This window comes from Canis aureus, chromosome 2 (assembly GCF_053574225.1).
Source record: "Canis aureus isolate CA01 chromosome 2, VMU_Caureus_v.1.0, whole genome shotgun sequence".
Taxonomy (NCBI): domain Eukaryota; kingdom Metazoa; phylum Chordata; class Mammalia; order Carnivora; family Canidae; genus Canis; species Canis aureus.
In genome coordinates, this window is record NC_135612.1 from 37,977,581 (window position 1) to 38,001,224 (window position 23,644).

Consider the following 23,644-nt stretch of genomic DNA (forward strand, 5'->3'; position numbering starts at 1 on the left):
TCTTTCGGATTGGGGATTATTTTACAATTCTTTTGGCCCCTCTCTCCTGCCCCAACACTCAAGCAATACTGCACCATGGTGATGGTGGCAGTAGAGGCAATGAGGCCAGGCAGGCACCTAAAATGCTGATAGAGATGAGAGGAGATGTATTTTTAAGAGTATGTAGAATATCTCCATTACTTTTTTTTTTCTTTCTCTATACTCCTGCAACTTGGCCCTGAATGGAGATGTAGTTGTGGGATATGTATGGCAGAGCAGAGGGGATTAAAGTCCTATTTTTCTATATAGATGACCAAGAAGGAAGGCCAGAGTGGAAGACCAGAAAGTTGGACAGAGTGAAGAAGGTTGTGCAGAAAAGGGAGAACAAGAGAGTAAACTCATAAAGTGATATATGAATTCCTGGATAGTTCCATATCTATCTGAATTTGTAGTTAAAAACCTTTGGGGAAAAACTCCATGCACACACAGTTTTACTGGTGAAATTATGAAGTATTGAAAGAAGAAACAGCACAAATTCTACATAATGACCCCCAGAATATAGAAAATTTTATGAGATTACCATTACCCTGATCCCAAAGCTAAGTCAAAGATAATACAAGAGAACAATGAACATATATCCTCAAGAAGGCAGATGCGGAGTTGTTCAACAAAGTACTGACAAATTGATTTCAGCAAAACATAAAGAAGAAAAAAAAACACTATGAAAAGCTGGATATATCCTGGGAATGCAGGGCTGGTTCAATATTCAAAAACAGACAACATAACCCATTGTATTAACAGATTAATGAAGAAAACCACATGAACCTAGAAATTGATGCAAAAGAAACATCTGACAAAATTCAATACACACTTACAACACAAACATTTAGCAGACTAAAAGGGAACCCCCCAACCACTGACAAGGGCATCCATAAAAGCGTTCAGCTAACATCATACTTAATGTTGAAAGACTGATTTTTTTTGCTGCAAAAATAAAAAACAAGGCACGGATGTCTGCATTAACCACTTTTTATTCATTTTCCTACTGGAAGCTCTTGCCAGTGCAATTAGTGAGAAAAAAAAATAAATGGCATAGGACTGAAAAAGAAGAAAAAAGCTGTTTATATTAACAGAATATGATATTATCTATACATAAAATCTATGAAAAAGCCCCAGAAAGAAGAAGGTTGTAGGATGCAAGGTCAACACACAAAAATCCATCATATTTCTATAAATTAGCAATAAACAATGGAAATGGAAATTTTTGAAAATTCACAACACCTTTAACAAATTATTTTTGAAATGCTTACAAAGAAATTTACCAAACCATGTGAAGGATCTTTAGATTACCAAATACTGATTAAAGAAATCAAAGACGAAATAAATAGACTTATTATGTACACTGGGAAACATTCATTTAAGATATCAATTCTTCTCAGATTGATCTATATATTTAACTCAATTCCCATCAAAACCCTGTCACGTGTTTTTGTAAATACAGATAAGCTTGATTCTTAGAGTTATATTTAAAAGCAAAGGAACTGGTATAGCCAAATTTTTTTGAAAAAGAAGAACACAGAAGACTCACAGTATTAGATTTTTAAAAATTAATATAGAAGTATAAAAATCAAAGAAGGTGAAAGGATATATAAATCAATGCAACATAAAATACATAAGTTAATCCACACAATTGATTGTTGTGCAAAGGTGATTCAATGTAGAAAGGAAAGCCTTCAACAAATGTTGAAAAAATTAGGTATCTACATGACCAAAAAAAAAAAAAAAATGTACCTGGACTTAATCCTCACACTTTTTTAAGAAACTAATAAAAAATAGGTGAAGGATGCCTGGATGGCTCATTGGTTGGGCATCTACCTTCAACTCAGGTCATAATCCCAGGGTTCTGGGATCGAGTACTGCATTGGGATCCCTGCATGGAGCCTGCTTCTCCTTCTGCCTGTGTCTCTCCCTCTCTCTCTCTCTCTCTCTCTCTCTCTGGGTCTCTCATGAATAAATAAATAAAATCTTTAAAAAAATAGATGATACGCATAAATGTAAAGTACGATTCTATAAAACTTTTTGGAGAAAACATAGAAGGTATTTGCGACATGGAATTAGGCAAAGAGTACTTAGATATGTCACCAAAAATCTGAACTATAAAATAAAATTAGAAATTTTAAATCAGATTTCATCAAAATTAAAAATGTTTGCTCTATGGAAAAAAACTCCTCTCAATACAATGAATAGATATACTACAGATTGGACGAAAATATTTGCAAATCATATATTTGATAAAGGACTGTACCCAGAATATGTAAAGAACTCCCAAAAACCTAACAGAAGAAAATAATGAGTTTAAGATTTTTTTTAAAAGATTTTATTTACTTATTCATAAGAGACACACAGAGAGAGAGAGAGAGAGAGGCAAAGACATAGGCAGAGGGAGAAGCAGGCTCCATGCAAGGAACCCAACGTGGGACTTGATCCCAGGACTCCAGGATCACGCCCTGGGCCAAAGGCAGGCGCCAAACTGCTGAGCCACCCAGGGACCCCCGAGTTTAAGAGTTGAAGAGAAAATTCACCAAAAAGAATAGAAGGATGGCAAATAAGCCCATGAAAAGAGGCTCACTATCATTAACCATTAGGAAAACGCATTTTACAAACATAATGGTAGGGAGACATCCGATTTGGGCTCTAGTGTGTAAAGAGCTTGCAGATCATTGTCTCTACAATAAGAATTGGACAAATAGAAAAGCTATGACTTTTCTTGGACCCATCAGAAAATTAGTGTTGCAGGACAAACTACCACCTGAAAATCTGAAAAGACTGGTCAATCTAGAAAGTCACACTGAGATTTGCGCACCTGGAGCAGCTATGGAGACCACACACTGGTGGAACACCTAATGGTAATTTTGACAAATTACAAGAGGCTGAGTGAGTGTGGACTAGTTTGAAAGTAAGAAACTTCTAAGGGCCCAATCTTAGGAGGACTCCCATACTTTCGTGGACATTACCTCTAGAAACCTTGCCAGGTTCTCACAATGAAGGTCCAAGGGAGAGTCCTTTTTGGCATTAGCAGGGAAAGGAAGACTAATCCTTGTGAAAAATATACCAGAGCCTTTTCCATAAAAAAGGCCAACTTTATTGGAGCCCTGTTCCATTACCATAAAAAAGGTAGTCCTCTCAACCCACCTGCTGTAGCCTCCCTGTCTCATCTAAGGCATGATGGAAGGGAAATCCGTATAAGAAAAAACACTTGTCCAGGTCATTGGCCAGAGAAACATGTATGGTAAAGGACTCAATATAATTGGAAGATTATGAAACACTCCCCCTCACCCATACCTTACCACTATATTGACAGGGTTCCAGGATACTAACAGTGAATTACAGATAAAAAAAGCTGCACAACACAGATTATCTTTCTGAGGTGGAGTCCTCAGGTAGGCCCAAGGTTAAGAGAGAAGACAAAAACAAGGATAATAGAAGAATTTGAAGCCTCTGGTATCTACAACAGCCATAAAACAAATCCTCAACCCTACCCACATTAATATCAATCCTTATTATAGAGTCAAGGATATACCTCAATTCTCATTTCTCAATACAATATGTCTGGATTTCAATAAAAATTTACAAAGCATGATAAAAGATAAGAAAAACACAGATATATATATATATATACACACACCACACACACACCCCACATCTTCTTTATCCATCCATTAGTCGATGGACATTTGAGCTGGGCTGTTTCCATAATTTGGCTATTGTTGATAATGCTGCTCTAAACATCAGGATGCATGTAACTCCTTTAAATTAGTATTTTTGTGTCCTTTGGGTAATATCTAGGAGTGCAATTGCTGGATCATAGGTTAGTTCTATTTTTAACTTTTTGAGGAATCTCCATACTGTTTCTCAGAGTGGCTAAACCACTTTGCATTCCCACCAACGGTTATAAGAAGATTCCCCTTTCTCTGCATCCTGGACAACACCTCTTGTTTCCTGTGTTGTTAATTTTAGCCATTCTGACAGGTCTGAGGTGATATCTCGTTGTGGTTTTGATTTGTATTTCCCTGATGATGAGTGATGTTGAGCATCTTTTACGTATGTCTGTTGGCCATCTGTACGTCAAACATCAAACAAATAATCCATCACATCAATAAGCTAAATAAGAAATATCATGTGATCATATCAAGAGATGCAGAAAAAGCATCTGACAAAATTCAACATCCATTCATTTAAAAAGAAGAAAGCTTTCTGTAACCCAGAAATAGAGAAAAACATCCTCAATTTGTTAAAGAATATGCACAAAAAAACTATAGCTAATATCATACTTAATGATGAGAAACTGGATGCTTCCCCCTAAAATCAGGAACAAGGCAAGGATGTTCTCTTTTATCAGTCCTATTCCACGTTATACTGGAAGTCTTGGCTAGTTTAAGAGGACAAGAAAAAACAATAACATCTATACAGATCAAAAAGGAAGAAATAAAACTGTTTCTATTAATAGATGACAGTGCTTGCTTCAGCAGCACCTAACTATTAGTAGATGACAATAGCCTATGTAGAAAATCGCAAAGAATCCTCAAAAATATTCCTAGGGCAAGTATAGCATGGTTACAAGATACAAGGTTAATATACAAGGTCAACTGCTTTCCTATAGTCTAGCAATGAACAACCGAAATTAGAAATTAAGAAACAATTTCATATACAATAACTCCAAAAAATAAAATGCTTACATGTAACTCAAAATATGTATAGAACTTTTATACAGAAAACCATAAAACATTGCTGGAAATGCAGTTGAATTGCAAAATTCAAAGAAGATCTAAATAAATGGATAGATACTTTATATCAATCTTGTTAAGACATAAATTCTTCAAACTTGATCCACAGATCAACGGAATCCCAATTAAAATATGAACAAGCTATTTTCAGATATCTACAAATTGATCCTAAAGTTTATATGAAAAAGCAAGAGCTAGAATAGCCAATATAGTACAGAAGAACAAAATCAGAAGAATGACACTACCCAACTTCAAGACTTACTATAAAATTACAGTAATCAAGACACTCTGATATTATTGGTTAAAGAGTAGACATATGTATCAATGCAACAGAACATACCAACATAAACACAATTAGCTGATCTTTGATAACAAAGCAAAGGTAATTCAGTGGGGGAAAGAATAGTTTTCTCAAGAAATGATGCTGAAGCAACTGAACATCTACATGCAAAAAAAAAAAAAAAAAAAAAAAAAAGTCTTGACATAGACCCTATACCCTCACAAAACTTAAGTAAAAATAGAGCATACACCTAAATGTGAAATATAATACTATAAAATTTGAAGAAGAAAACAGGCTTAAATCTATGTGACTTTGGATTTGGTGATATTTTTAGATATAATACCAAAAGTATGATTCTTGAAAGAAAAAAAGTTAGACTTTTATTAAAATTAAAAACTTCTACTCTGCAAAAGACACTATGAAGAGAATGAAAAACAAGCCTCACACTGGCAGAAAATATTTACAAAACACATATCTTATAAGGTACTTCTATCCAAAATGCACAAAGAACTCTTAAACTCTCAGCATAATACCCTCTAGTTCGATCCACGTCGAAGCAAATGGTGGGTATTTGTCATCGGAGAAGGACAAACATTATATGGTCTCATTCATTTGGGGAATATAAAAAGTAGTGAAAGGGAATAAAGGGGAAAGGAGAAAAAATGAGTGGGAAACATCAGAGAGGGAGACAGATCATGAGAGACTCCTTACTCTGGGAAACGAACAAGCGGTGGTGGAAAGGGAGGTGGGCGGGGGGTGGGAGTGACTGGGTGACAGGCACTGAGGGGGGCACTTGCTGGGATGAGCACTGGGTGTTATGCTCTATGTTGGCAAATTGAACTCCAATAAAAAAATTTTGAAAAGAACTCTTAAAACTCAATAATAAGAAAATTAAAAACCCCAAATTAAAATAGGCGAAGATGTAAACAGATTCCTCATCAAAGAAGATATATAGCTAGGAAATACACATACGAAAAGATGCTCAATATAACTTTTAGTAGGGAATTGAAAATTAGAACGACAATGACATGTGTCTCCACAACTATGAAAATGCCCTATATGCATATATGTGCATGTGTGTGTGTTTGCTGTATAAATTATACATGTATATATATAAAATATCCAGTGCTGGCAAGGATACAGGAAAGTGAGACTCATAATTGCTAGTGGTTATGAAAATGGTGTACACACTCTGGAAAGCTGTAGGACTCCTATAATGTTAAATGAGGTTTCTGTTGGCACTCCAAGGTATTTACCCAACTAATTTGAAAACTTTTGTCCACACAAAACTCGGCATGCAAGTGCCTAAAGAGTATCTATTCACAATCGCCAAAAACAGGAAATCACTTAAATATTCTTCAGTGGTTGAAGAAACAAAATGTGGCACCAATAATGGGATAGCATCCAACAATAAAAAAGAACTATTGATACACACAACATGGGTGAATCTCAAAAGCATAATGGTGAATGAATAAAGTCAGACTCAAAATGTTGCATATGGCATAATTCCGCGAACATAAAATTCTCAAAAAAGGCAAAACCGCAGGGATGTAGGCAAAAGTATGTCAATGGTTGTGTATTATGGTTCAGGGAGGGTGTGGCTATCAAAGGGCAAGAGATAATTCTTTGGTTGATGTATCCTAACTGTGCTGGTGGCCACAGGAATCCAAACAAGTGTTTTACACCCCTCCTTCCCCTCAAAGTCAATTTTACTGTGTATCAATTCAAAAAGTCAAATAAATTACTAAACTACTATTAAACATATATGTAATGTGCAAAACTAAGCAAAAAGTCCTAAAGTAAGTGAAATAACAGTTGTCAAGAAACGCATGAGGATGGTATTAACTAACCTGTAACATAACACATTATTTGGAATGGGGGGGGGGGGCGTGGTTACACCGAAGGGTGATGTGAGAGTGAACGGAAAGCAGAGGACAGGCCTGGGTATCGGCGACAAGAACCCCTAGAAGCGGTGGCATGAGGTATCAAGACGAAGGCAAGAAACGGGGAAAGGTAAGAACACCAGTTTCGGATCAGAAGGCGCAACTTCGCAGGAAGGTGATGCATGGGCCCCCAAACGCTTGGAAAGGGAGCGGAGACAGGGCGGGTAGGGAAAGTTTGGGAAGAGTGAGCGGCGGTAAGAAATGAGAAAGGTGGACTCACAAGGGCGAGGGTGAGAAGGCAAAGGCAGGCGATTTAAGCGGCTTCCCCTGCAGTCCCCGCGGCAGGTGCCAGGAGGCCCCCGGCGGCGTGAGCTTTCCCGCGCCCGGGGAGAGCGCGCTTCTCGCGGAGGCCCCTCCCGCCGCACCGGCCCGGGCAGCGAGGACGCGCGCCCCGGGGACGCCGGCGCGGGGGCGCGCTCGTCCACGAGGGGCGGGGCGGGGGCGGGGCGGGGGCGGGGCGGGGGCGGGGCGCGGCGGGGGCCGGTGACGTCAGGGCAGGGCGCGCGCCGGGCGTCTGCGGGCGGGGCCGGGAGGGGTGCGAGGGGCGGAGCGGAGCGCGGGAGGAGGCGGGGGAGGAGAGGCCCCGAGACCGCGAGCGGCAGCTGGGGAGGGGGCCGCGGAGCCGGAGCGCGAGCCGAACAGCTGATCTGATTTTCCTTTAAAGCGAGAGAAAATGGAAGTCGGGTAGCGGCGACTGCGGCGCTGAGGCTGGCGGAGCGGAGCGGCGCGGCGCGGCGCGGCGCCGCAGGTGAGGGAGGCGGCGCTGGCCGCGGTGCTGCCGGCGGCAGTGGCGGGGCCGGGGCCGCGGGCCAGGCAGGTGGCTGGCGGAGCGCGGGCGCCGGGTCCCTCCGTGCTCCGCGGAGAGGCAGGGGGGCGCAGAGGCCGGGCGACCCCGGGGCCCCGGCGCTGAGGCACAGGGGCTGCGGGGGTCGCGGGCCCCGCGCAGGGTTCGCGGCGCGCTGCATTGCGGGCGCCGCTGTGGACCCCGCCGGCTCCGGCCCAGCGCGCGTCTCCCGGGCAGGGCGCGGCGCCCCGGCTGGGTCTGGGCCATCGTCTCCTCCGGGCCCTTGAGCTGCCTGCACTGGAACGTGATGACGGGCGTGGGGGCGCGCCTGGGGTCCCGCGGCGCTGGCAGGCTCCGGGGCGCGCCGGGGCCCAGGAACAGCGCGTGAGGCCGCCAGCCGGGCGCTCAGGCAGTGCTGCGTGGGCCACTGGAGCCCCGCGTACCACTCGCTCGCTTGCTCCGTTTTGGGTCTGGCTGGACCGCAGGCGAACCTTTACTGCAATTTGACTGTGAACCCGGAGGCCTTCCCTAGTAGCTTCTCACTGGATGGGAAAAATTGCATCTGTTGTGCTTTAAGTGCTCCTTTAAATTTGAGAGATGTCAGTGATGTCATCATTAACAAAAACTTTCCTTCATTGGACACAACCGCTCAAGTGTACCCTCCTCCCGGTGCAGCTATTGCAGCCCTTTGAGAATCTTTGTAATAAAATGGATTTGCCTCTGGTTTCTAAACTCAACGGCATTACACAAATGAAACGGTTTTTATATTCATGTATTGGCTTGGGAATCAATAGATTTGAGAGTAGCTGAAAGGAAACTTGTTAGATCCCAGCGGATCTGGGAATTGCTTCAGCCACATCACAAGGATCCAGGGGAAAGGGTCATGCATGACACTTACATGCTTATTGCCTTGCCTTGTCTTTAGAGATCAAAGTGAGCTGCGAGATTAAAAAAAAATTAAGATATTATATGTGATGTGGCACATTGATGTGTCCAGGAAAAGGTGGACAGTGTGGCCTAAATTCTTACAGGCCTTGATTGCTTTAGGAAAATCTGTAAGTCTCCTTCCTTCAGCATCCCCACTCCCCTCCAGGATGGGTCTGGGAGCAGCCCGCCCTAGGGAGAGGAGTGGCAGCTTCTGTAGGGTCCTCCCTGCCTTTCCTTTTCTTACTATAGCAGCTGTGTGTCCCACCATCCTCAAGGCCAATTCAGCACCCTGAGGCTGGACATCTACCTGCACAGCACACCAAGTTCTGCGAGAACTTCCCCCCTCCATGGAAGCAACAAGCCATCATTATTGTGTGTGTGTGTTCCGTTAGTATTGATTATTATGGGAACAAAAGTAAGCAAGTTCCCAAGACAGTCTGCAAATCTGCTTAAGCCTATCATATCGAAAGAATCAATGGAATAAAAGTATTGACATTTTTATATTTAATAATTAATGACTACCCCTAATTGCTTAAAATAAGCATGCCTTAAATTATTAGTGTGATCATATTTGGTCTGTAAAGAAGTTAATACCATATGCCATGTAAAAGTTTAAGTCTGGTCAGGAATGTGGAGCTTTGAAACCCTGGACTGGAGTCAAGCAATGGTTTACATTAAGGTGATGTTCAGGGTGACAATGGATGGAACCTATTGCTTCGTGGAATCTTGCTGGGTGTGGGTCTCAACCTCGATGTGGTACAGCAGGTGTCCCCATAGGAAGTAACTGCTAGGGCCCTCGGCCCTGGTGGAGGATATTGGTGGAGTTGTCAAGAAGCTGGATTATCTGTCCTCACCTTGCAGAAAAGGGGAAGCACACCTCCCCCTGAAGCAGGCTGTGTGTACACAGCCTCACACTTCCTGCAGTTGCCAAATGTCTTCACAACGGAGAGACTGGATGAGACAGGAAGCATGTAGCAGAATTTTCTGTGACTTTTTGGTGACTTTGGTCTCACTGCGTGTGGTTGCTTTAGAACCTGAGCTCTTAAGTCATGGCAGAGATTTTTCTGTAATTGAAGTATTCCCAGTACTATGTGAAATAGTATGAAAATTGTTTTTTCAGGCTCCAGGCTATGACCTTTTCAGAAATTGAGACTGTAAAAACCACTCTGGCCACATTTCCTTTTTTTTTTTTTTTAACCCGTAGACCTGTGAAAATATTCGTCATAGTGTTTTTTATTTAACTCACTGCAGTACTTGTAAAAATAGAAATGTGTTTCCCCTAAATCTTTAGGTATTCATCACTTATTTCTTTTAAAACCTTTCAAAAACAAGCACTTTAAAGCCTCTTTATCCAGTTTGTGTGTTTAGAGTATCATGTCTTCCTTTTCTAAGAAGCCAAAATTGCCTTGCTTTTTCTTTTTGTTCCATTTGGATCCTAAGGTCATTTACTTATGTCTTAGGTCTGGAGACTAAAGGCTGAGTCAGCTCCCGCACGGCCAGCAGGGGGCATGCTAACTGCGAGTTGGAAGTCCACTCTCTACCTGAGCCACCTTGGGAGAGCATCTGGGATAACCGAGTTGGGGGGGAGGGGGCGGGGTTGTGCACCGCACCTCCAAGTGCCTGTCACTCAGACGATGGAAACTGAAGGAAGGACGGGCAAATTACTTGAATAGCCAGAGGTTGTGGCTTCCAGAACTCAGGCCTCCCTCAAAGGGGCATTGAGACTGCTCTAACTTGAAGGGCCCCCAGTCTTTGGAAGGTTGGCTGTTGATTCTAGTCTGAAGATGTGGTGCCTTCTCCAACTGCAGAAGGGAGAGTGTTGGCTTGAGGATGAGCTGCTGGCCTGCATCCTGGTCCTGGTGAGGACATGACTGCCAGCCAGGACAACCAATGGAAATGCCGCCAACCCTCTGTTTTCCCACAGTTTCCTTCCTCTTTGGTTTGACTCCTATTGACTTAAGCCCTGGGACTCTGTGTCTGTGGCACCTCCCAGAGGGTTTATTTGCCTGCCTTACCAGGGTTATTGGCCTTGGGGTTTCTCTCATGGAATAAAGCAAATGTATATTCACAGTACATTTCTTTTCTCATAGAAAATGAAAACAGAAGAGAGGCAACTGTGTTTTTCGCTAAAATGGGCTTAATCTGGCTCTGAGTGTGGGCAGGTTGTTCATCAGCAAGTTCCCTATGAGGCTTCTCCTTGCAGGAACTGAGCTCCAGCGTGGAGGGATGGGTGAGCTCTTGCTCGGCTGGGATGGGTGTTCTCCAAGGCTTCGATGATCACTGCAGTGTCTAGAGTGCTACTGAGCACCAGATACTCTGTTCTTCCCCCAGGTCCCTCATGGCACCCACATGCAAAAGGGAAACCTAGCACTACTTAGGAATAGATTTTCCACTAGAGAACAATCCAAATGTTGTGACTGGATATTTCTTGATACTTCTTGTTCCATCAAAAATGCATGTAAAACCAAATTATTGATTTCAATTTTTTTTTTAATTTTTATTTATTTATGATAGTCAGAGAGAGAGAGAGAGAGGCAGAGACACAGGCAGAAGGAGAAGCAGGCTCCATGCAGGCTCCATGCACCAGGAGCCTGATGTGGGACTCGATCCCGGGTCTCCAGGATCGCGCCCTAGGCCAAAGGCAGGCGCTAAACCGCTGCGCCACCCAGGGATCCCAAATTATTGATTTCAGAGGGGCAAATGGGAATAATTTTTTCAGCTTTGTGCTGAACCACTCTCTTCATTCAGAGTGCTCTACATGGCTACAGAGGGATGTGCCACTAGTTAAATAAAAGGTTGTGCCTAATCCTTTTAGAAGATGTCCATCCCTGAGGATGACCACAGAACATCCTATTCAGAGGGAGCCCTGAGATCCACAGGCACTTAAGTTGGAATAAAACATGCTAGTTCCTACATACTAGTTCAAATTTAATTTGAAAATATTTTACCATTGAAAGTTGAGACAGAGTTTTATTTGGCCTTGGTTAGACTGCTGTATCCCAAATGGTCTACATGTCAGCCCAAGAATAAGATGGCCTTAATGCGGATGAGACAGAGCAGGCAAGGTAAGGAGCCACTTTTGCCGCACTTTGGGGACAGATTCTTTATTGTTCATAGTAACAGACTGGAGAAGTGAGTTTAAATAGTAAGTCTTTAAATTCCGAAATTGAAAGATGGGCTGGATGCCACCGTATTACCTGCCTGTGTTGTGGTGTGTTTAGCTGGCTGGCTTGTGCATTTTACCTCTTGACCAGGAAGTGAGGCAGAGGGATAAAGGCCCTGCATTTCCAACTGGATTACCTGGATGCATGACACATGGCGTGGTCATGCTCTAGGCTTCTTGTGGGAAAAGGAGAGGGTTAGCTTCATATGTCTCCAAGGCCTTATCTAGTAAAATCATTCTATCCCATGAAACTCCAGCTCTTGCTATTACAGATTTGTGCTATCCTCACCAGCTCACATTCTGAGATGTCAAATGCACATTAGTGCTGTGCAAATTGTAAAAGCATCTCTCTTGGTTTAAGCAGATAAGTCTAAAGTAAACTCATTTTCTAGGTTAGAAGGATTTTGAGTCTCCTTCCAGGGAATTATTTTTTATTTGAACTTAGTTTACTCTTACATGGTTTTTCTTATAAATATAATGGAAATTTGATGTCTGAATGAATATGCATGAAGAAGATGTTGTATTGACTTTTATGAGATATAAAATGAGAACTTTGAAATTAATTTCTTTTTCTGTTTGGTATTTCACTCAATTGTTTTATTAGATTACTGTAGAGTTTCACATGGCACTAAGGATTGATGATGTGAATAAACCACCCACCCACACCTTGGTGAGATTAGTTTCTCAGTTACTGAGACAAGAGTTTGCAAGTTCACCTCAGAGAAGGGAGATGCGTGGAGCTAAGGCAGATACCTCAGGTGCTGCCCTGCCAGACTGAGCCTTGCTGCCTCTGAAAAGACCTTGCTCTGCTCTCCTTGGGGCTGATACCCCCATGATTTATCCCAGTCATCTCTGTGCTTCTGTTTTAGGTCCATGACATGGGCCTCTCTTGGGTCTTAAAGTAAGTTCAGGATTGGCCTGACATATCCTTGTCATGCAAGAGACTACACAATGCACGGTGTCCTGGGAGACGGAGTGCTCCTTGTTCTGCAGCCCACCCCCACCCTCATGCTAAATTGTACCCTTTAAAAAAAAAAAAAAAAAGATTTTATTTATTTATTCATGAGAGACACAGAGAGAGAGAGAGAGAGACAGAGAGAGGCAGAGACACAGGCAGAGGGAGAAGCAGGCTCCTTGCAGGAAGCCCAATGTGGGACTCGATCCCGGGTATCCAGGATCACGCCCTTGGCCGAAAGTGGTGCTAAACCACTGAGCCACCCAGGCTGCGCCTAAATTGTACCCTTCTATCTGGGGAGGTCCAAAGGGCATGGTGACAATCCATTTCCCCACAATTCCTTTAGTAATGATTTGAAGTTTGGAAAAAAATGTGTATTATTGAAATATGGGCAACACATTTTCATGTTTAGTATTTCATGCCTCTATAAAAAAATTTTTTTAAAATATTTCATGCCTCTAAAAAAGATCTTTCCAGCAGCGCCTGGGTGGCTTAGTTGGTTAAGCATCTGACTCTTGATTTTGGCTTCATCATGGCCTCAGGGTCATGAGATTGAGCCCCACATTGGGCCCTGCGTTTAGAGCAGAGTCTGCTCCAGATCTCTGCCTCTTCCTTTGCCCCTCGCCCTGCTTGTGTGTTCTCTCTCTTTCTCTAAAATAAATAAATAAATCTTTTTAAAAGAAGATATTTCCACATTCAAGATATACATAGTTAACTTTTTCTTTTTAAAATATGTGAATTGGATTTTTTTTTTTTTTTGCTGGTCTTTTCAATAATATCATGCTGTCTCTTAAAAGAATCACCACTAAGCAGTAAAAATAAATGAGACAGGTTGCCAACTCTGACTTGGATTAGGTGATCAGCTGTGTGACCTTGGGCATAGTCCCAGGCAGCCCCTAGGGAAAAATATCTGTTCTGGCCCTCCTGTGGGCTCTGGGGGAGGAGCAGATGGGAGTGTATGCAATGAGTTCTTAAATCCTAAAGAGCTATCAGTTGTTCCAATAAAAGGAACTGGAGATGGAGTGTGTCTGTCTCATCAGTAGCCCTGTTTCTCTCTCTTGTCAGTTAATGGATATACAATTTGTACTTGTAACTTAAGGCATTGCTTGGATGAACTTGCTTTGTCTTTTTTTTTTTTTTTTTTTTTTTTTGTAGAGGAAGAAGGAAGCCTGGATAAGAAGTATAGATGACTGCCTGTGGCTTAGTGATTCTTACAGTTTACTTAGAATTGTGAGCCAGCTCTGTTAAAAATACTAAAGGGAGGGGCACCTGAGTGGCTCATATGGTTAAGCGCCAGACTCTTGATTTCAGCTGAGGTCATGATCTCAGAGTTTTGCAATCCAGCCCTGGATTCCCCTGGGCTCAGTGTGGAGTCTGCTTGAGGTTCTTTCCCTCTACCCCTCCCCCAGCTGATGTACAAGCTCTCTCTCTTCTCTCTCTAAAATAAATAAATAAATCTTTAAAAAAAATACTAAAGGTAATTCCTCTAAATCCAAATAAATCACAAACTTCCTCAAAATTGGGCTGTGTTTCTGATATCTTGGGTGCTGCTTGAGCCCCCGAGGGCTCATCAGATGGTTACAGAGCACATTTTCTTGCTCTTGGAATCAATGAAAGATTGGTGGTTTGCATGAACAGCTTGGAGATGGGGGAGAAGAAAGAGAAAATCATTACAAAGGTAGAGTTGTATCAGTCAAAGTCAGTGAAGGTCAGTGACTATGACTTGAGATCCTGCCAGCATGGCTAGTCCTGGCATTTACCCCTGGCGGGAGCTGTGACCAAATCAGTGTCTACACCACTCTGTCTACCCCAAATGCACTCCCTTGTAGAACCTGCTGGCACTCCCAGAACAAGTCTCTGGGCTCTGAGACCATGGAATAGCTCTTGTCATTGGCATTGACAATGGTGAAGCATGCAGAGGTCTCCATTCTATCTCAGCAATGATGCAGGCCCGTGTGGAAGGAAGTGGCTTTGCAAGCCCCATCACTTATTAGATTGAGTGAAAGTTCTGTGGCTATTTAACTTGGCAGCATGGATATACAATTATTGGTAGGCAAATTGTAAGGCCAGACTGAACCTCTTGGGGATCTGTGGCCTGGAAATGCAAGGATGGATTACACTTCACATATATTTCTTGATTATTCGGTTTGTGAAATCTGTCTTGTCTGAGGTGCTGATTGTGAACTAAGCCCTCAGGTCCATTTGGTCAGAAGTGGCCAGTTAACTCTAGGTTATCAGGTGTGGCATGCTGTCAGCTTGGGCATCTCTGCATGTACTGGGTGAGGGAAACAGGGTTTCCTTAGGCTTCTTCTGCCAAAATTAACTCTTCCCTACGGGGACTGGGGAAATCGGCAAAATAGGGTAAGGGGATTAAGAGGCACAAACTTCCATTTATAAAATAAATCATGGAGATAAAGAATACAGCATAGGGAATACAGTCAATAATATTGTAATAACATTGTAGGGTGGCAGATGGTGACTGCACTTAACCATGGTGAGCATTGAGTAATGTACTGAATTGTCAAATCGCTATGTTGTACACCTGAAACTAATACAGCATTGTATGTCACCTGGTACTTCAATAATACAAATAAAAATAAATTGACTTATCCTGTGAACAGTCTGGCAGGAGTGTGTTCAGAAATGCATTATCAGAAAGGGCATTTAAGGCTTCAGGATCCCCCTCAAGGAGGGGCCAACATAGAGGAGAAATTCTGTTAACATTTAGAGTTTATTAGCAGAGGGTTAGTGTATAGTTGCATTTAAATTAAACTCCTTCCACCCCTAGGGAGTGAGTGGCTGGAGGGCCAGGCTACAAACATGGACATAAGTGAGCATCTGTGTGCGGCCTGCCATCTGCCTTGGTGAGGGACTGGTCGGCCTGCTGGGGAGAGAACTCCCAGCTCAGTGATAGCCTTATTCTTGCATTAGCCCCCACTTTGGGCACATTCCCTAGGTCTAATTTCACATGTAAAATGAAGAAATCTAGCTGCCTGATCTCTGTTATCCTATCAACTCCATGATTCTGTGCAAAATAATTCCTTATTTCCAAGTGCTAACTAATCAGGGCAAAGAAACCTACTCGTTGCTGAGAGAGAAGAGGTAGGAAAATTCTGGTGTCTCTTTGAAATATGTACAGCCACTTCTCAGCTGGAGGAGGATACAGAGCATTTTAACAGGAGTGTGTATTTAGAAATGAGTTGTGTGGACAGCATTCCTCCTTCAGACCAGTAGGCTCTTGGAGGACATCTCTGAGGTACCTTGTTCAGAAGAGGCTCTGAACTGTTTGTTTTGTTAAATGCATTTGATAGTCCTGTGGGAATTAAAATTAGACATTTAAATATTCTTTCTAGAATTGTTTACTTCCCATGACTTCAAAAGCATTGTAGTCCAGAAGGTAGCTCATGTGAAATTTGCAACCTTTTCCAACCTAAGCCCCCAGTTTAGTAGGATGCAAAATAAAGCCCAGATTATTTACTGATTTGCCTTAATGAGGTAATAGGACTTGCTTATCATTCAGCAGAGGATACATTCTGATAGGAATTATAATTTCATATTTTCCATTATATTTTTTTATTTTATTCATTTATTTGAGAGAGCGCATGAGCAGGGTTTGGAGCACATGGAGAAGCAGATTCCCCATGGAGTGCAGAGCCTGCCCTGATGGGCTCTATCCCAGGACCCCAAGATCATGACTGAGCTGAAGTCAGACACTTAACAGACTAAACCACCCAGGCGCTCGTTTCAATTATATATGTCACATATACTCTCTGCAGCGTTAGGGAATATTAGCTATGTCTATTTAATAAGACAAATTATAATACTCTACAGTTCAAAAAAAAAATATCCTCCCAACCTGGCTTTTCCCTGTCTGGGGCTGCAGAGAAGTGGAGAGAAATGAAGTGTTGTATGGTATGCATGCTGCAGAGCAAGGAGCTGACTCTTCCTTTGGGCCTCACTCCCCTTCCTGAAGACTGGGGCCAGTCCCCTGCCCTCTTGCTACCTGCCTGTGCCTCTCTGATGAGCTCCTCTCCCTGCTCTAAAGGGTCCCCTGGAGGGCACCTAGGTGGCTCAGTTGGTTGGGTAGCTGCCTTTGGCTCAGGTCATGATTCTGGGGTCCTGGGATCGAGCCCCTCATCAGGCTCCTTCTTTCTGCTTCTCCCTCTTCATCTGCCCCTTACCCTGCTCTTTCTCTCTCTCTTTCTCTCAAATAAAAAAGTAAAATAAGTTTAAAAAATAAAGGGTCCCCATAGGGCTGGTGGGGCCCCACACCCTGATGTACAGGTGTATATCCCTGAGGTACTGAGTGGGAAAAAATGCTTCTGGATAAAGTCCTGCAGGGAAAGTTTTCTTTCAAGTAATTAGCTGTTTTTCTCATTGTCCCCTTTTAGTGTTCTTTCTCCTGCAGAAGTTGCCCAAGAAGGAACTGAACCGCTATATCCATGATGATAAAGTGAGGGCCCCCAGATAATTGCTGCTCTAAAAGCCCTTTATCAGAATGTGAAATCCGTGGTCCTTCTTCTTGCCGCATAGACTGTGCACTTGCTCAGGAGGCCCAGGAGGCACCCTGGAGGACACTAAGGATAGGCATTCCTAAGAAAAGGAATGCAACCTGCTATTAACCCTCTGTGGCCCAGGAGTGCCCAGGGTACCAGGCAGGGCAAAGTCGAGGGCTTAAGGTGCAGTGCAGAAGTCCAGAATCGGATCCACACCCCCAGACTCCAAAGCATGTGCTCTTCATGTCACATTCTTCCTAACAAGGACATTTTCTGATGAGAAAGGCATATTGGCTCCCTACCCCTCAGTGTGATGGGAAGACCCATCTATATGCACAGAGCTGCCAAGCCTACATCTGGGAAGAACCCCAGGTTCCTGATGGTCCTGGCCATCAGTTCTTCGTGTTACCTAAGAAGCAGTCAGTGGCCTTTTATCTTTTATGACCAGTGGAGAAGAAGGTGAGAAGACACCTCCGGAATGGACATCCGGCTACTTCAAGGGAAGTCCTCCAAGGGTCGGGGTGCTGGCCTGGGCTGAGCATGGGTGACAGAAGGAAGACTGGGACACTGCACCATCCTTGGGCAGCTGCCAGGGTGGTAGGGAGGCCAGAGTGAAGGTACTCCATGGGAAGAGCCCAGGCAGGGCCACAGGGCTCCACGACCCAGGCACATTCTCAGGGGAGCCAGAGCCCTTCAAACCCCAGCTTTAGTTTCTTCATCTTACGTGAGGCTGTACTTTGTAAATTGCATAAGACTATACAAATGTAAGAAGCATTTTTTAATGTTGTCATTGTCACCACATGACTCCCAGTAGCTCAGAGAATGTCCCACAGATGTTTGCTGCTGGCACAGCTAGACTTGCAGGCTGAAAGCAAGCTGCAGGTCATTTCTGTGGAGACTGAGGAAGCCTGAGGCTGCCACCCCATTCTTTGGGGCCATCCCATATCCTCCCCGTGGATTACTGTTTTCCCTAAATCTTTGGGCAGATGAGACTTGAAGAGCTTGTGTTTGATCCTTCTGCTCACCCTGAGTATTTCTAGGAACCTGACCCAGGCCAGCCCCATGAGTATCTGTTGAATGGACCCCCCACTCAGGGTGTTGAGCAGAGTGAGTCCATGCCAGCCCCTGCTCAGCTATGTCTGTGGGATCCTGCATCCCCCACATGCTCTGCTTTCCAGAGTGTCCGCAGAAGAGCATCTGAGTTCCCAGGCTGGCCTGAGTGAGACAACTCCAGCCCTTGAGGTGTGGAGGGTTAGAGTGTAAGAGAGGCTGTCCTTTGGGGCTGGACACACTGGGATAGAACCCATACACTGGGTTCTATCTTTGTTGGCGCTACTCCTGCCATGAGTCTCTGGCTGAGTCAGGTCCTCCCAGCCTCAGGGTCCTTACAGGTAACACTGGCCTCATAGGTGACAGCAGGTCCAGGGGACCTGTTTGCTTCCTGTGGCTTCTCGCCCAGGCTTCTTCAGTCACAACTGAGCCCAAACAATCTGGGCATTAATTCCTTCCCAGTGGGGTTGGGAAAAGGCCTGTCCCATCGCTGGGGATCTTGGGGAACTTGGCGAGGGTTCTTACCACCTTGAGCCTCTGTTTGCTCATCCTGGAATGACAGTGAGATGAGGTACCTCGAGGTTGTTGCAAGGACTACAGAGGTGCTGTCAGGTGCCTTTAGGAGAGGGAAGGGCTTGTTCAGGAGCTCTGGAGATGTTTGGCATGAGCCTTCATGAGCTCACAGGTGGCTCTGGGCAGAAAATAGCCTAGAGCCAGAGAGGGCAATCTGGACCCTTCAGGCATACACTGAAATTCACTTCTGCTTTCCTATTAGGGAGTGTACCAAAGGAATGTTCAAACCTGTGTTCAATGTGCATCCCTGACATTAATTTTTATTTTATTTTTTTAAAAAAATTATTTATTTATTTATTCATGAGAGACCAGAGAGAGAGAGAGAGAGAGAGGCAGGGAGAGACACAGGCAGAGGGAGAAGCAGGCTCCATGCAGGGAGCCTGACGTGGGACTCCATCCCTGGTCTCCAGGATCACACCCTGGGCTGAAGGCGGCGCTAAACTGCTGAGCCACCTGGGCTGCCCAACATTAATTTTTAAACAGACTATTGATCAATTTATTTAATATATAGGGGGAAGTAGAGTTAAGAAAGCAGCCCTGAGTGAGCTCCACTTTGCTTTTGGCGTTTTGAGTATAGCCATCTGTTTTATTTTATTTTTTTTAAGATTATTTATTTATTTGAGAGAGAGAGATAGATCACAAGTCTGGAAAGGGAGAGAGGGAGAATCAAACGTTTTGCTGAATGAAAAGCCTGCCATGAGCTCCATCCAGGGACTCCAGGATCATGACCTGAGCCTAAGGCAGACACTTAATCAACTGAGCCACCCAGGTGCCCTAGTATAACCATCTGTTTTGGGGAAACTTTTTGTACAACATATTCCTTAAGAAATACTGAAATACAGAAAGATAAAACAAATGCACAGCTTCCCCACCCCTGCCCCCAGCATCACCCTGCTTCCTGTGCATACAGAAAGGTGGAAGGCTGAATATTATGCCATAAAAATAGACTATACTATTTTTTGCTCTTTTCCCTTTGCTCATTCAATCTTTTTTTTTAAATAAAAAAGTTACTATTTGCACAAATTAAAAGAATTCAAACAAAAACAGAATATATAGTAAAATGTGTCATTTTCAGGTCTGAGACTCCAATCTCTTTCTTAGGAGGCATCACTGTTAATTACTCCTGTGTGTACCCTTCTAGAAATATTCTGTGAATATCTAAGTATATGAACATCTTTTTTTTCATGTTTAAACACATAGGAAAAAAATAAACATATAGGAACATACAGTACCCATTGTTCTTTGTTCTTTTTTCTCACTTGATCATATTGGAGATTATTACATTTTTAGTCTATAATATTTGCTATTTAAAAGCACTCATTTAAATTAAATTTAGTTAACATATAGTGTGTTATTAGTTTGAGGGGTAGAATTTAGTGATTAATCAGTTGCATATAATACCCAGTGCTCATCACATCACGTGCCCTCCTTAATGCCCATCACCCAATTTCCCCATCCTCCCATTCCTCTCTCCTCCAGCAACCCTCAGTTTGTTTCCTAGACTTAAGAGAAAATGAGTGGGAAATATCAGTGAGGGTGACAGAACATGAGAGACACCTAACTCTGGGAAACAAACAAGGGGCAGGGGAATGGGGTGACTGGGTGACGGGCACTGAGGGGGGTACTTGCCAGGAGAGCACTGGGTGTTATGCTATATGTTGGCAAATTGAACTCCAATAAAAAAATATTTAAAAACAGGGAGTCTCTTTTGGGGGGGGGGGCGCCTCGGTGGCTCGGTGTTGAGCATCCACCTTTGGCACAGGTCGTGATCCCGGGGTCCTGGGATTGAGTGCTGTATTAGTCTCCCCACAAGGAGCCTGCTTCTCCTCTGCCTCTGTCTCTGCCTCTTTCTGTCTCTCATGGATAAATAAATAAAATCTTTTTGAAAGAGAGTCTTTTATGGTTTGTCTTCCTCTCTTTTTTCTGTTTTTACCGATTTATTTGAGTGAGAGAGAGATCATAAGCAGGAGTCGAGGGAGAAGCAGACTCCCCACTGAGCAGGGAGCCCGATGTGGGGCTTGACCTCAGGAACCTCAAATCATGACCTGAGCTGAAGGCAGGTGCTTAACCCACTGAGCCACCCAGGCACCTCTCCCTCTCTGTCTTTATCTTATTTTTCCTTCCCTTCCCCTATGTCCATCAGCTTTGTTTCTTAAATTCCACATATAAGTGAAATCATAAGCACTCATTAAAAATTTGTTTTTATTTAAAAATGAAGAATTTACTGAATTTAAGCCAAATATCTTATTCTTGGAGTGTGAATGTATTCCTAAAACATTTCTTTCCTGGCTTGGGAAGATCAGCCTATGGTTACCGACACAGTCTCACATTACTCAGTGGCTCTTCTGGGTGGTCATTTCTATTGCAGGGCCCAGCCTCCATCCACCCAGCACACAGCATGTGGGTAAGTGGGGTGCCCAGAAGGAAGAGGATGCAGATTTGGAGAGCAGCTGTAGTCTCATTCAATACCGATAAAGTTAGGAAAAACCAGGATACAGATTTGCTTGCTACCTTGCATTTAGAGTTGCTATCAACTTCTTTCTGCTTTGAAAGATGACTAAATTGCATGGCCACACTGCTTTCAGACCTCCCTCCATCCCACTCCTTCTACCCTGTTTATGTTAGAATCCCTTACATCACCAAGATGCACACAATTTGCCCTCTCTTAGGTAACCTCTGTTGCACAGTTACTTGGTCTTAATGCAATATTTACATGGATTCAAGGAACACAGAGTATCAATGCTTTTATCAGTAATTCTAGAGGAATTATCAAAGGCTTTCACCTCCTCTTTCAGTGATCTGAAGTTCATTACAGAGTTTGTTTAGATCCCCTATTCCCTTCCTACATGTGGCTTGTGACACCCAGAATTCTTGTCAAGTTTCAAAGTATCTCTTGAAAACTAAAAGAAAACCAGTTCTCTTGAAAATGTATATGAATATAAAACTCTTGAATCACACTAACACTTTAAAATAATATAGAAATATTTCTCTTGGGGTGCCTGGGTAGCTCAGTCAGTTAAGTGCAGTCTTTGGCTGAGGTCATGGTCCTGGGGTCGTGAGTCCTGCGATTGAGCCCTGCATCAGGCTTCTTGCTCTGCAAACGGGAGGTGTGTGTGTGGGGGGGGGGGTGGGGGGGGGTCTGCTTCTCCCTCTCCCTCTGCTGCTCCCCCTGCTTGTACTCTTTCTCTCTCTGTGTTATATAAATAAATAGAAATCTTAAAAAAATATATTTCCCCTATCTTTTAGCACCGAGCATGACTGTGGAGAAATTTGAACTTAGCCTGTTTTCTGCCTAGCTGTTCCTATGATTCTATCAGTTTAATCATTTCACCAGGCTGTTTCTGGATGCTGATCTTTCTGTGTCACTTTCTTGTAAATAAACAAAATATACCCTTTCAGTTGATGCAGACAAGACACTTTATTTCAGATGTTTTACTTTACTGTGTCGTTGACCTTTTTCTGTTAATAATTCCAAAATGTTAATTATATAAGTACTATTTCTTCTGTGTGCTGTCATCTCTTTAATCAACTTGATATTTCAAGTCCTTTCACATTTCATTTGCTTGTTTCTTTGGTTGATTGTTTTCATTCTTTATTTAATTGTTTCTAGTGTGGTTTTCATCCCTACCCCATTTATTTTACTTTTTATTTTTCTATTTCATTCCCAAGTTCTGCTTCTCTTTCTGTTGGTTTATATTATCTTCTTTGATTTTTTAAAAAAATCTTTTTAGGAGAGTATGGCAGGCAGGATAATGGTCCCTCAAAAATGTCACTATCCTCCTGATCCCCAGAACTAGTGAATAAGTTACTTTATGTAGGAGAATTTAAATTGAGAAAAAATAAATTTGAATATGGAATTCATGTTGCTAATCAACAGACCTTAAAATATAGAGCTTATTCTGGATTACTAGGGGGCCCAATGTAACCAGAAGGGCCCTTAAAAGTAGAAGAGGGAGAGCCAGAGAGATATCAGTGTGAGAAAGACTGGTCCTGATGTTGTTTTAGTCAAGAGACCATGAGCCAAAGCATGTGGGTGGTCTCTAGATGCTGGAAAAGCCAAGGAAATAGGTTCTTCCTGTGGTAGGCAAAATAGTGACCCCCAAACATGTTCATGTATTCGTCCCAGGACCTGTGAATATGTTGTTTATATGGCCCAGGGGATTTTGCATATGGTAGGAAAGAGTTTGTCAGTGTGATTAAGAATCTTGAAATGGTAATGTTATGCTGAATTATGTGAGTGGGCTTGTTGTAATTCCAAGGAGGCAGGAGGGTCAGAGTCAGAGAAGGAGATGTAAGGACAGAAACAGAGGTTGGGTGATGTGTTTCCTGCAAGGGGACCACAGGCCAAGGATTAGGAGTGGCCTCTAGAAACTGTAAAAGATGGGGAGCAGATTCTTCCCTGGAGCCTCCTGAAGGAACACAGCCTTACAATACCTTGCTTTTAGCCCAGTGAGACCCATTTCAGACTTCTGACCTCCAGAATGTCCAGAGGACATTTCTGTTATATTAAGCCACCACACATGCAGTAATTTTGTTATAGCAGTAATAGGAAACTAACAGAGACTATGGGAGATATTTGACTAAAATAACTATTTCCTTACGAATATTTCCTCTCACATTTGCCTGATTCCTGTGCTGGTTACTTTGTGGTTTTAGTCATTTTTTAGTATGATCAGTTCTTTGTTGAGAATGGAACTAGAGGTGATGCTG

The 23,644-nt window shown here is 43.1% G+C and overlaps 1 protein-coding gene and 1 long non-coding RNA gene across 8 annotated transcripts in view; one reads left to right on the forward strand and one right to left on the reverse strand.

The window, feature by feature from the left end:
* The window catches only part of LOC144296017 (uncharacterized), a 176,637-nt gene extending 169,273 nt beyond the window's left edge, over window positions 1-7,364 (reverse strand). For all 5 annotated transcript variants that reach the window (XR_013363170.1, XR_013363168.1, XR_013363172.1 and 2 more), the window contains exon 1: window positions 7,207-7,364. This is a non-coding gene — a long non-coding RNA (uncharacterized LOC144296017). The remainder of the gene's footprint in view (window positions 1-7,206) is intronic.
* Window positions 7,365-7,532: 168 nt separating this feature from the next.
* The window catches only part of OTUD7A (OTU deubiquitinase 7A), a 392,867-nt gene continuing 376,755 nt past the window's right edge, over window positions 7,533-23,644 (forward strand). For all 3 annotated transcript variants that reach the window (XM_077868861.1, XM_077868826.1, XM_077868852.1), the window contains exon 1: window positions 7,533-7,734. The gene's annotated coding sequence lies outside the window, so the exon portion shown is untranslated. The remainder of the gene's footprint in view (window positions 7,735-23,644) is intronic.